Here is a 14656-nt window from a genome sequence, read left to right as displayed (position 1 = left end):
TTAACATACCCAGAGTGTGAAGTCATTTAAATCTGCTCGGTGTGCTTTCAGAGCGTCCTCACTCTGAGAGGCTCGCTTACTTAACATACCCAGAGTGTGAAGTCATTTAAATCTGCTCGGTGTGCTTTCAGAGCGTCCTCACTCTGAGAGGCTCACTTACTTAACATACCCAGAGTGTGAAGTCATTTAAATCTGCTCGGTGTGCTTTCGGAGCGTCCTCACTCTGAGAGGCTCACTTACTTAACATACCCAGAGTGTGAAGTCATTTAAATCTGCTCGGTGTGCTTTCAGAGCGTCCTCACTCTGAGAGGCTCACTTACTTAACATACCCAGAGTGTGAAGTCATTTAAATCTGCTCGGTGTGCTTTCAGAGCGTCCTCACTCTGAGCGGCTCACTTACTTAACATACCCAGAGTGTGAAGTCATTTAAATCTGCTCGGTGTGCTTTCAGAGCGTCCTCACTCTGAGAGGCTCACTTACTTAACATACCCAGAGTGTGAAGTCATTTAAATCTGCTCGGTGTGCTTTCAGAGCGTCCTCACTCTGAGAGGCTCACTTACTTAACATACCCAGAGTGTGAAGTCATTTAAATCTGCTCGGTGTGCTTTCAGAGCGTCCTCACTCTGAGAGGCTCACTTACTTAACATACCCAGAGTGTGAAGTCATTTAAATCTGCTCAGTGTGCTTTCAGAGCGTCCTCACTCTGAGAGGCTCACTTACTTAACATACCCAGAGTGTGAAGTCATTTAAATCTGCTCGGTGTGCTTTCAGAGCGTCCTCACTCTGAGAGGCTCACTTACTTAACATACCCAGAGTGTGAAGTCATTTAAATCTGCTCAGTGTGCTTTCAGAGCGTCCTCACTCTGAGAGGCTCACTTACTTAACGTACCCAGAGTGTGAAGTCATTTAAATCTGCTCAGTGTGCTTTCAGAGCGTCCTCACTCTGAGAGGCTCACTTACTTAACATACCCACAGTGTGAAGTCATTTAAATCTGCTCGGTGTGCTTTCAGAGCGTCCTCACTCTGAGAGGCTCACTTACTTAACATACCCAGAGTGTGAAGTCATTTAAATCTGCTCGGTGTGCTTTCAGAGCGTCCTCACTCTGAGAGGCTCACTTACTTAACATACCCAGAGTGTGAAGTCATTTAAATCTGCTCGGTGTGCTTTCTGAGCGTCCTCACTCTGAGAGGCTCACTTACTTAACATACCCAGAGTGTGAAGTCATTTAAATCTGCTCAGTGTGCTTTCAGAGCGTCCTCACTCTGAGAGGCTCACTTACTTAACATACCCAGAGTGTGAAGTCATTTAAATCTGCTCGGTGTGCTTTCAGAGCGTCCTCACTCTGAGCGGCTCACTTACTTAACATACCCAGAGTGTGAAGTCATTTAAATCTGCTCGGTGTGCTTTCAGAGCGTCCTCACTCTGAGAGGCTCACTTACTTAACATACCCAGAGTGTGAAGTCATTTAAATCTGCTCGGTGTGCTTTCAGAGCGTCCTCACTCTGAGAGGCTCACTTACTTAACATACCCAGAGTGTGAAGTCATTTAAATCTTCTCGGTGTGCTTTCAGAGCATCCTCACTCTGAGAGGCTCACTTACTTAACATACCCAGAGTGTGAAGTCATTTAAATCTGCTCGGTGTGCTTTCAGAGCGTCCTCACTCTGAGAGGCTCACTTACTTAACGTACCCAGAGTGTGAAGTCATTTAAATCTGCTCGGTGTGCTTTCAGAGCGTCCTCACTCTGAGAGGCTCACTTACTTAACATACCCAGAGTGTGAAGTCATTTAAATCTGCTCGGTGTGCTTTCAGAGCGTCCTCACTCTGAGAGGCTCACTTACTTAACATACCCAGAGTGTGAAGTCATTTAAATCTGCTCGGTGTGCTTTCAGAGCGTCCTCACTCTGAGCGGCTCACTTACTTAACATACCCAGAGTGTGAAGTCATTTAAATCTGCTCGGTGTGCTTTCAGAGCGTCCTCACTCTGAGCGGCTCACTTACTTAACATACCCAGAGTGTGAAGTCATTTAAATCTGCTCAGTGTGCTTTCAGTGCGTCCTCACTCTGAGCGGCTCACTTACTTAACATACCCAGAGTGTGAAGTCATTTAAATCTGCTCAGTGTGCTTTCAGTGCGTCCTCACTCTGAGCGGCTCACTTACTTAACATACCCAGAGTGTGAAGTCATTTAAATCTGCTCAGTGTGCTTTCAGTGCGTCCTCACTCTGAGAGGCTCACTTACTTAACATACCCAGAGTGTGAAGTCATTTAAATCTGCTCGGTGTGCTTTCTGAGCGGCTCTCACTCTGAGAGGCTCACTTACTTAACATACCCAGAGTGTGAAGTCATTTAAATCTTCTCGGTGTGCTTTCAGAGCGTCCTCACTCTGAGAGGCTCACTTACTTAACATACCCAGAGTGTGAAGTCATTTAAATCTGCTCGGTGTGCTTTCAGAGCGTCCTCACTCTGAGAGGCTCACTTACTTAACATACCCAGAGTGTGAAGTCATTTAAATCTGCTCGGTGTGCTTTCAGAGCGTCCTCACTCTGAGAGGCTCACTTACTTAACATACCCAGAGTGTGAAGTCATTTAAATCTGCTCGGTGTGCTTTCAGAGCGTCCTCACTCTGAGAGGCTCACTTACTTAACATACCCAGAGTGTGAAGTCATTTAAATCTGCTCGGTGTGCTTTCAGAGCGTCCTCACTCTGAGAGGCTCACTTACTTAACATACCCAGAGTGTGAAGTCATTTAAATCTGCTCGGTGTGCTTTCAGAGCGTCCTCACTCTGAGAGGCTCACTTACTTAACATACCCAGAGTGTGAAGTCATTTAAATCTGCTCGGTGTGCTTTCTGAGCGGCTCTCACTCTGAGCGGCTCTCACTCTGAGCGGCTCACTTACTCAACGCGCCCACTGTTATCTTAGCGCAGTGACGTCACTCACCCCCCCTACAGTGTCGGGACAGAACCAGACTTCGTTTGTGCAGCTGAAGCTAACGTTAGTTAATTAGTCTCGTTGCCAAACGTTTATTTATTTATTTTAAAATAGCATTGATATCGTCATCATCGACGAAAATATTATTATTATTATTATTATTATTATTATTATTATTATTATTATTATTATTATTGAAAACATCAGTATTTGAATAAAAACTTTTGGCACATAACTCAGCCACAGGAAATTGTTCATTTTTGCCAATCTAAATACTCTTATTTTTATATTTTCAGTTTTGATCTATTTCCTTTGCATTTTATAAACATGTCCCTTTTCAATAAATACGATGTATTTTCTTATCTATGCATACATTCAATTAAACCTGGAAAAGGTTTAAACCCATTTTTATTACCTACTGTTCAATAATATTTTCAATTGGCATTTCATTTTCAATGTGACAGGGTTCCATAATCGGCTGCCTTTATACTGTTATAGATGCAGTAAAGAAGGAATTCCTGGAGCGGGCAGACGTTTGAGTAAAGCGTTTAAACACGTGTGCAAACGCCGAGGCAATCGAGGCAATCCACTGCACATACTGAGAGTGAATCCAACTGTCACATTTTATCATTTAATAAAATATATGTTACATTTTATCATTTAATAAAAAGGGCTTCTGTTTTAATATTTTGTCTGATGTCTTCTTGAGGTAACAATAGCGAAAAACTGCGAGTGAAAGTAATGTTTTATTATAGTCTGTAGGTGTTCAACAGTTACAAAAGTAACTGAAAAATAGTGCATTTCAGAATAAAACACACATTGTAAAGCTGAGTTTTCAGCTTCATGTCCTTGAGCCACGTGGTTGTGCTGCTGCTTGGTTCTTGCAGTAATTCAGATGAAAAGTGCCGAGTATTAAACAACACTTTATACAGAATCCAATAACAGAACCAGCACCTTCTGTAGTAGGACCAGCATTACAAAGGAGTACAGGCATACTAAAAAAAGTACTACAGTACCAGAAAAGTCCTACACGACAAGTACCACAAAAGCGCTTTAGTTTTCTATAGACTCTGTCAAAAATCATTTGAAATCTTACTTTTGAGCAAGTACCCATTTTTGCTGGTGCCTTTAATCAGTTTAACAAAGATAAGAAAATATCGGGCACATTGTTTACCATTACTGTGTCTTGTTTATTTACTATAATAGTTTATTTACTATAATAATTGAGTGGCTGATTTTTCGCGTGACAACGTCACAGCGCCTTTACAATAACAGAATCGTCCCACCTGTATATTTGTCTTTTTTAATGACTTACCTCTATATATCAGCTCATTGAAAATATGTAACTAATATGTGCTGAAAAACTACTGAATATTTTTTTTTTAATTTCTAGACTTTTACTTGAACTGATTTTTTTTTTTTTTTTTTTAAAACACATAGCTACATATTAAAATCCCTCGACCCCATACTGTAATACTACTAGTGTTATACGATGCCTTATTGTTCTGTACAGAAGAAGAAGAAGATGATGAAGATGATTCGTCAGTGCTAGGTCAGATGGTTAGTGATGTGTTTCCAGATTATACCTTTAAGAAGGGGGGTGTAAACAGCACTAGGGAAGTAATTGTGTGGCACTGCCACTTAAATTGAATGTTTGGTTCTACATGGTACAATAAACGTACCATGTGTTGCGCCTTAATTGGGCAGCACGGAAGCCTGGCCAGGTTCCAAGTACATTTCGAGGTTCTTATTCGCTGGAAGCGGCAGCGTTGTTAATGGAAAGATTGTTTCAGACAAGTATAAATAGTACCTTTGTTACGCCATAGGGGGGAGCTGCTTACCTGCCTTGTGAGTTCCTGTCGTCTCCTTAGTTCCTGTTTAGGGACTCTATTCCTTGTTTTTGAAAAGTCCGCGGCGTTCTTCTTCCCGGGGTGGTTTGCCATGGTAGAGCGATCCTGTTTACCTTCGACTGTCGTTCTTGTTGGAAGTTGATTTTTTTTTTTTTTTTTTTTTTTTTATCAGCAAGTGCTTTGTTTCAGTTTCAGGCTGTTTAGCCGGTGTCGTTCACCTTTGCTGCCCACGATCGCTAAAGCCTGGAGCCGGCTTGTAATGCACCACGTTGCTGACGGTGTTGGTTTTTCAAGTGCATGTTCATAGTTTTTGTGGATTACTGGTCATCATATTCTGAGAGGATCTTCAAGCAAGCGGGTACCCAGGAGTTTGGTGAGATCGTTGTTTTTTTTTTTATTTTTGTTGCGGGACTGTTTTGTTTTTTTGTTTTATTTTGTTACTTTGTTCTCGCAATGGATATTTTGCTGGCTTGTTTATGTTTTGTTTTTTTTGCTCGGAACTTCTTTTCCATCTTGTTTTGTTGAACAGTTTCAATTATTTTAGCCAATAAATGTTTAAGGTTATCCCGTTTTTCTATAGTGTATTTATTGGGGGATCTCGCGTCCTTGATGCACTGTCGCTTCGCCCTTCCCCTTGTTAATAATTTGGGTATATTTGATACAGGGAGGTAATCCCGTCGTTGGGATTAGTTTCGTGCTAAGAGCGAGACGTTACAATTGTACATATTGGGGTTTTTCACAGAATATCAGTGTTCATAATGCACACACACTCTAAGAAATGCTGAGTTAAAAATAATCCAACATGGGTTGAAAGCCAAAAAGCGCTGGGTTACTATTGCACCTTCCCAGCGCTGGGTTACTATTGCACCTTCCCAGCGCTGGGTTACTATTGCACCTTCCCAGCGCTGGGTTACTATTGCACCTTCCCAGCGCTGGGTTACTATTGCACCTTCCCAGCGCTGGGTTACTATTGCACCTTCCCAGCGCTGGGTTACTATTGCACCTTCCCAGCGCTGGGTTACTATTGCACCTTCCCAGCGCTGGGTTACTATTGCACCTTCCCAGCGCTGGGTTACTATTGCACCTTCCCAGCGCTGGGTTAAAGTTATAAGCCAGCACGCTGGGTAAAAAACAACCCATTTATTGGGTTATATTATATCACTGCTGGGTTAAATTAACCTTCATAGTTGGGTTGAAATTAGAACCTGCTATTATTTGATGTAAATGATTTGAAGCTACCATTCCTACCTTGTAAAATAAGGTTGTTGTTGTTTTTTTCTAATGCAGCTTGGAAATCAATCCAAACCGTGTCTTTATGAAGACATAATCTGAGATTGGTTTCCAAAACGCATTTGAAAAAACAGATTAACCTTATAATTTACAAGATAATAATGGTTTTGTCAAGTTCTTTACATCAAATAATTACTTCTGAAACACAAAAAAGCTAAATACTCATAAGACCTATACAGCATGTATGTGTGTATATATGTATATTTCGTTTTGACAGGTTCAGAAAATATTGTTCATTTCAGGGATATACTACAGTATTGATGTACTGTATATGGAAAACCTATAAATAATCAAGAACTGAGAACTCAAGTGTTATGAGAAACGATATGTTAACATAGAAAACTTTAAGTAACACTATTAATATTTGTTGCGCACCAATCAAAATAAAATCTTAATGAAAAACTGCAGATTAACTATAGGATTAAAAAGTGATATTCTCATCCCATTCAACTAAGAAAGACACTGATTTATAAAAAGGAACATCCAAACGCCCTGGATAAGGGTGTCTGCTAAGAAATAAATAATAAATAAATAACAATTAACATATTTATTTAAAACATCTGAGATGAAACACATTTACATGTTAGTGATTCAAAAGCTCTAGTTATTTATACCACTCTGAGTAGCAGTACATGTAATGACATCATCCTAAACTGAGAAAATAAAACTTCTTAAAATTCTAACATTGGGTGATGGAGACTCATTACCTGCGACCTCATACACAACGTGCTGCAAAAATTCTCAAGCAGGAGAGCACTGCTTTGGGTATGAAATATCAAAGCAATAAAATGCTTTAAAGCACACATCAACAGCCTTAAGTAAAGATGCCTGCTCCAGTGCTTGTCCATAGATAACAAAAGCTTGTGAAAAATGGTGTCGTTCTCCAAGCAGCAGCACGAAGGGGTGGGGTCTGTCAACTTCTGCATGCTGAAGGTATTCAACCATGTTCGTCCCAACCTTTAAAATAATACAGAATGTTACTATATAAATCTGTACACACAGACTTAAAATATGACTTCCTGAAATACCCTTTTCATTATCTCTGAAGTGAAATAATCCAGCAATAATCGCTAATGTAATTACTTTATAATACACCAATGTATTAATTACTGGGCATGTGCACAGCTCTGCTTGTCATTCTGTCTGCAGTTCTTTGTGATCTGTCCTGGCTCTGTCTTCTTAGGTGTTTTCTGATGTTGTTTAGCCTTTCTTCAAGGTAGCCAGTTGCTGGATGGTGGTGTCTTCCCTGGGGGTACCATGCTTCCTGCAAGATCAGATGCTGAAACATTTAGAAGTGTGTGTGTATAATAATTATAATATTGATAAATACCCAGTATATTTTATGATAGTGGCAAGTCTCAAATTATAAAATATATGTTAAAATTACAATTTACCTTCAAACATTTCTTTCAATGAGTGGAGGTTCCATTCTTCCAGTTTTTGTTTAACAAGAGCCTCAGTTGCTGTGTCCATGACATCTATCCCTGTAACTGAAAACAGAAATACAAAATAAATACACACACACCAGTTTTAAAAAAGAAAAATCTGGTTTATGAAAATTGACTTCTTGAATGCATTTAAAATACCATGTATTGGTGGGCTTTCATAATAATAAAAAGAAAGAAAGAAAGAAAGGAGAAACGATGGGTTTCCTCTTCAATTCTGAAGAGTGTATCGTTATTGTGTAACTACAGGCTAGGATGAAGGATACGAGCACCGCCCTACAGGTCCAGTGCGCCGAATAACAGAACATTAACAGAACCTAAACAACCAATAACAGAGCACTCCCTCACACGCACACGCACACGCACACGCACACGCACACGCACACGCACACAGAGAACACGCAGTCCAGTGGCCACGCCCCCCTGCTCGCGCCGCTGTTCTGAATGAGAGCTCTCAGCTGTCAGTCTCGCGCAGCGTAGGGCTTCTGATTTTAGGTGTTTTACTCCGACTTTTCTAATCTCCTTTAATAAGCTTCTGCTTTGAAATGAAAAAAGTCAGACTTACGATAAGCCCATTTAGTTGTTTCACAGAAAAAATAATTGAATCAATGTTACTATTGACGCGTTTCTCAGGATGTGATTGAGATACACGAATGGCTTAACGGGTATCAACCGAATTCGGAGTCAAAAAGTCGGCGGAACTGGAAAACACAGAAAACGAGAAGCCCTACTTATGAGAAGTGGATAAACGCTATATTACCCAAATTTAAAAATGGGTACACGCCGTTTACCTGCGTATACCCTCGACTACACCACTTCCGTCTACTCTTTCAAATAAATAAAAATCTGTGGGATGTCTTAAAGTTCACAGTTGCTGGAATGTTCGCGGTTCGACGCTACATCCTCCCACCTAATTAACATGATACACAATAAACCCACATTAGAAAAATATATAATAATAATAATAATAATAATATAATATATGACCGTTACCTGTAGCTGTTACTTTCAGTCTTCTCAAATCCTCAGGAGAAATTTGAACTACTTTTCACACTCGCGAGCCCGTGGGGAAGCTCGAGCTACCTGGCGTGGATTGTGATTGGTTCAGTGAAATCACCCACGAGCTGGGGTAAGACCTGCCCCTGCTCAGAACGGTAACCAACCCAACAAAGTGACCCAACACACCTGAACCCATGGCTGGGTTACAAAAACAACCCAACATGTTTGAGAGTGTACACTTAAGGCAAAAGGACTGAATAATAAGTAGAACTTGAAAATTTTGAGATGCACAAAAAAGCAGAAATATCGCAACACTGCCTATGCATCCTCAGTGTACACTTGTTTCAGATTCATTACACTGTGAAACAGTAAGTCAATAAGAGGACACACTTTTTCTATACTTTCCTAAAAATAGTGTTAGGATCTCGCTCTGACCGGAATAAAGCTATTCCAGTGATGAAAGAAAGACTGGACTTTCTTCCGTTGCTATTCATATTTATTTTGTTGGTATTCACTTCTGTAAGCAGCGTCGCTTACCAAGTGACATACTCTTATCGAAGAAGTGTGAATACATATTGAAGGAAAGCAGCAATGACGTTAATTTTGCAGCACTAACGCAGCACAAACGAATGACCCATATCTGATTTAAACCCGTTATTATAGGGGGACTGTGACCTCACTCGCTCTCAAAGAATCGTGAATAAATATTGAAGGAAAACAGCTCTAACATTCATTTTGCAGCAGTGATCAGCACAAACGAATGACCCATATCTGATTTAAACCCGTTATTATAGGGGGACTGTGACCTCACTCGCTCTCAAAGAATCGTGAATAAATATTGAAGGAAAACAGCTCTAACATTCATTTTGCATCAATGATCAGCACAAACGTAACACAAAGCAATGCGACAAGTTTGGTTCAATTCTGACATTGTAGGGGGGCTGAGTGACGTCACTGCCCTAAAAAAAGAATCGTTAATATCTTAAAAACTATAGCAGCACACACGTTTGTTTCAACGGCACAAACCGGCACAAACGTGACACAAACAAATGATACATGACTCATCGTTTGTGCTGTTTGAAAGGGGGGGGGGGGAGGGGGGAGGGGGGGGCTTCACGGAGCTAAGAGAAAGCTATGAAACTGCGCGCATGCCTACGCCATTCTGCATCTGTTTGTGACACCGGCGCGGAAGTTGAATTAACATAACATGCTTCTAAAAACATTATCAGGGATATACCGTTAGTGTTTGAACACCTTGTTCTGAAGAAAAGGACGGGAAATATCAATATCAGTATAAAAAACATTATATATCTGCAAACGATAAAGAAAGGACTATACTAACTCTGGCATAGGGGAGGGGGTTACCTGAATGCAAATTGTATTCACTGGGAAAAATATAGAGCTACAAACAGCTCGTTTACGATGTTAAAATTGAAAGTCATATTCATTTTTAAAGGTCCGGGTTGTAGTGTGGTAGGAGCGCGTTGTTTTATCCGTTCAGACACTGAGGGAGAGCAGAGAGGAGGTGAGAGAGTCTGCATGGAGCTCTACAATGTGTTTATAAACTACAGAGCGCTGTTATATTGTATTATTTTGAAAGGTCCGGGTTGTAGTGTGGTAGGAGCGCGTTGTTTTATCCGTTCAGACACTGAGGGAGAGCAGAGAGGAGGTGAGAGAGTCTGCATGGAGCTCTACAATGTGTTTATAAACTACAGAGCGCTGTTATATTGTATTATTTTGAAAGGTCCGGGTTGTAGTGTGGTAGGAGCGCGTTGTTTTATCCGTTCAGACACTGAGGGAGAGCAGAGAGGAGGTGAGAGAGTCTGCATGGAGCTCTACAATGTGTTTATAAACTACAGAGCGCTGTTATATTGTATTATTTTGAAAGGTCCGGGTTGTAGTGTGGTAGGAGCGCGTTGTTTTATCCGTTCAGACACTGAGGGAGAGCAGAGAGGAGGTGAGAGAGTCTGCATGGAGCTCTACAATGTGTTTATAAACTACAGAGCGCTGTTATATTGTATTATTTTGAAAGGTCCGGGTTGTAGTGTGGTAGGAGCGCGTTGTTTTATCCGTTCAGACACTGAGGGAGAGCAGAGAGGAGGTGAGAGAGTCTGCATGGAGCTCTACAATGTGTTTATAAACTACAGAGCGCTGTTATATTGTATTATTTTGAAAGGTCCGGGTTGTAGTGTGGTAGGAGCGCGTTGTTTTATCCGTTCAGACACTGAGGGAGAGCAGAGAGGAGGTGAGAGAGTCTGCATGGAGCTCTACAATGTGTTTATAAACTACAGAGCGCTGTTATATTGTATTATTTTGAAAGGTCCGGGTTGTAGTGTGGTAGGAGCGCGTTGTTTTATCCGTTCAGACACTGAGGGAGAGCAGAGAGGAGGTGAGAGAGTCTGCATGGAGCTCTACAATGTGTTTTTAAACTACAGAGCGCTGTTATATTGTATTATTTTGAAAGGTCCGGGTTGTAGTGTGGTAGGAGCGCGTTGTTTTATCCGTTCAGACACTGAGGGAGAGCAGAGAGGAGGTGAGAGAGTCTGCATGGAGCTCTACAATGTGTTTATAAACTACAGAGCGCTGTTATATTGTATTATTTTGAAAGGTCCGGGTTGTAGTGTGGTAGGAGCGCGTTGTTTTATCCGTTCAGACACTGAGGGAGAGCAGAGAGGAGGTGAGAGAGTCTGCATGGAGCTCTACAATGTGTTTATAAACTACAGAGCGCTGTTATATTGTATTATTTTGAAAGATCCGGGTTGTAGTGTGGTAGGAGCGCGTTGTTTTATCCGTTCAGACACTGAGGGAGAGCAGAGAGGAGGTGAGAGAGTCTGCATGGAGCTCTACAATGTGTTTATAAACTACAGAGCGCTGTTATATTGTATTATTTTGAAAGGTCCGGGTTGTAGTGTGGTAGGAGCGCGTTGTTTTATCTGTTCAGACACTGAGGGAGAGCAGAGAGGAGGTAAGAGAGTCTGCATGGAGCTCTACAATGTGTTTATAAACTACAGAGCGCTGTTATATTGTATTATTTTGAAAGGTCCGGGTTGTAGTGTGGTAGGAGCGCGTTGTTTTATCCGTTCAGACACTGAGGGAGAGCAGAGAGGAGGTGAGAGAGTCTGCATGGAGCTCTACAATGTGTTTATAAACTACAGAGCGCTGTTATATTGTATTATTTTGAAAGGTCCGGGTTGTAGTGTGGTAGGAGCGCGTTGTTTTATCCGTTCAGACACTGAGGGAGAGCAGAGAGGAGGTGAGAGAGTCTGCATGGAGCTCTACAATGTGTTTATAAACTACAGAGCGCTGTTATATTGTATTATTTTGAAAGGTCCGGGTTGTAGTCTGGTAGGAGCGCGTTGTTTTATCCGTTCAGACACTGAGGGAGAGCAGAGAGGAGGTGAGAGAGTCTGCATGGAGCTCTACAATGTGTTTATAAACTACAGAGCGCTGTTATATTGTATTATTTTGAAAGGTCCGGGTTGTAGTGTGGTAGGAGCGCGTTGTTTTATCCGTTCAGACACTGAGGGAGAGCAGAGAGGAGGTAAGAGAGTCTGCATGGAGCTCTACAATGTGTTTATAAACTACAGAGCGCTGTTATATTGTATTATTTTGAAAGGTCCGGGTTGTAGTGTGGTAGGAGCGCGTTGTTTTATCCGTTCAGACACTGAGGGAGAGCAGAGAGGGAGGTGAGAGAGTCTGCATGGAGCTCTACAATGTGTTTATAAACTACAGAGCGCTGTTATATTGTATTATTTTGAAAGGTCCGGGTTGTAGTGTGGTAGGAGCGCGTTGTTTTATCCGTTCAGACACTGAGGGAGAGCAGAGAGGAGGTGAGAGAGTCTGCATGGAGCTCTACAATGTGTTTATAAACTACAGAGCGCTGTTATATTGTATTATTTTGAAAGGTCCGGGTTGTAGTGTGGTAGGAGCGCGTTGTTTTATCCGTTCAGACACTGAGGGAGAGCAGAGAGGAGGTAAGAGAGTCTGCATGGAGCTCTACAATGTGTTTATAAACTACAGAGCGCTGTTATATTGTATTATTTTGAAAGGTCCGGGTTGTAGTGTGGTAGGAGCGCGTTGTTTTATCCGTTCAGACACTGAGGGAGAGCAGAGAGGAGGTGAGAGAGTCTGCATGGAGCTCTACAATGTGTTTATAAACTACAGAGCGCTGTTATATTGTATTATTTTGAAAGGTCCGGGTTGTGGTGTGGTAGGAGCGCGTTGTTTTATCCGTTCAGACACTGAGGGAGAGCAGAGAGGAGGTGAGAGAGTCTGCATGGAGCTCTACAATGTGTTTATAAACTACAGAGCGCTGTTATATTGTATTATTTTGAAAGGTCCGGGTTGTAGTGTGGTAGGAGCGCGTTGTTTTATCCGTTCAGACACTGAGGGAGAGCAGAGAGGAGGTGAGAGAGTCTGCATGGAGCTCTACAATGTGTTTATAAACTACAGAGCGCTGTTATATTGTATTATTTTGAAAGGTCCGGGTTGTAGTGTGGTAGGAGCGCGTTGTTTTATCCGTTCAGACACTGAGGGAGAGCAGAGAGGAGGTGAGAGAGTCTGCATGGAGCTCTACAATGTGTTTATAAACTACAGAGCGCTGTTATATTGTATTATTTTGAAAGGTCCGGGTTGTAGTGTGGTAGGAGCGCGTTGTTTTATCCGTTCAGACACTGAGGGAGAGCAGAGAGGAGGTGAGAGAGTCTGCATGGAGCTCTACAATGTGTTTATAAACTACAGAGCGCTGTTATATTGTATTATTTTGAAAGGTCCGGGTTGTAGTGTGGTAGGAGCGCGTTGTTTTATCCGTTCAGACACTGAGGGAGAGCAGAGAGGAGGTGAGAGAGTCTGCATGGAGCTCTACAATGTGTTTATAAACTACAGAGCGCTGTTATATTGTATTATTTTGAAAGGTCCGGGTTGTAGTGTGGTAGGAGCGCGTTGTTTTATCCGTTCAGACACTGAGGGAGAGCAGAGAGGAGGTGAGAGAGTCTGCATGGAGCTCTACAATGTGTTTATAAACTACAGAGCGCTGTTATATTGTATTATTTTGAAAGGTCCGGGTTGTAGTGTGGTAGGAGCGCGTTGTTTTATCCGTTCAGACACTGAGGGAGAGCAGAGAGGAGGTGAGAGAGTCTGCATGGAGCTCTACAATGTGTTTATAAACTACAGAGCGCTGTTATATTGTATTATTTTGAAAGGTCCGGGTTGTAGTGTGGTAGGAGCGCGTTGTTTTATCCGTTCAGACACTGAGGGAGAGCAGAGAGGAGGTGAGAGAGTCTGCATGGAGCTCTACAATGTGTTTATAAACTACAGAGCGCTGTTATATTGTATTATTTTGAAAGGTCCGGGTTGTAGTGTGGTAGGAGCGCGTTGTTTTATCCGTTCAGACACTGAGGGAGAGCAGAGAGGAGGTGAGAGAGTCTGCATGGAGCTCTACAATGTGTTTATAAACTACAGAGCGCTGTTATATTGTATTATTTTGAAAGGTCCGGGTTGTAGTGTGGTAGGAGCGCGTTGTTTTATCCGTTCAGACACTGAGGGAGAGCAGAGAGGAGGTGAGAGAGTCTGCATGGAGCTCTACAATGTGTTTATAAACTACAGAGCGCTGTTATATTGTATTATTTTGAAAGGTCCGGGTTGTAGTGTGGTAGGAGCGCGTTGTTTTATCCGTTCAGACACTGAGGGAGAGCAGAGAGGAGGTGAGAGAGTCTGCATGGAGCTCTACAATGTGTTTATAAACTACAGAGCGCTGTTATATTGTATTATTTTGAAAGGTCCGGGTTGTAGTGTGGTAGGAGCGCGTTGTTTTATCCGTTCAGACACTGAGGGAGAGCAGAGAGGAGGTGAGAGAGTCTGCATGGAGCTCTACAATGTGTTTATAAACTACAGAGCGCTGTTTATATTGTATTATTTGAAAGGTCCGGGTTGTAGTGTGGTAGGAGCGCGTTGTTTTATCCGTTCAGACACTGAGGGAGAGCAGAGAGGAGGTGAGAGAGTCTGCATGGAGCTCTACAATGTGTTTATAAACTACAGAGCGCTGTTATATTGTATTATTTTGAAAGGTCCGGGTTGTAGTGTGGTAGGAGCGCGTTGTTTTATCCGTTCAGACACTGAGGGAGAGCAGAGAGGAGGTGAGAG

General features: G+C 42.0%; 1 long non-coding RNA gene across 1 annotated transcript; it reads right to left on the bottom strand.

Moving 5' to 3' along the window:
* Positions 1-6603: 6603 nt before the first annotated feature.
* On the bottom strand, positions 6604-7576 carry LOC131730546 (uncharacterized). The gene is made up of 3 exons (XR_009324097.1): positions 7466-7576; positions 7182-7335; positions 6604-7028 (listed from the first exon to the last, which is right to left on the bottom strand). It is a non-coding gene; the product is annotated as an uncharacterized LOC131730546 (long non-coding RNA).
* Positions 7577-14656: the final 7080 nt, after the last annotated feature.

The sequence above is a fragment of the Acipenser ruthenus genome, unplaced genomic scaffold, assembly GCF_902713425.1.
Source record: "Acipenser ruthenus unplaced genomic scaffold, fAciRut3.2 maternal haplotype, whole genome shotgun sequence".
Lineage (NCBI taxonomy): Eukaryota > Metazoa > Chordata > Actinopteri > Acipenseriformes > Acipenseridae > Acipenser > Acipenser ruthenus.
This window is presented reverse-complemented; position numbering and strand designations above follow the sequence as displayed.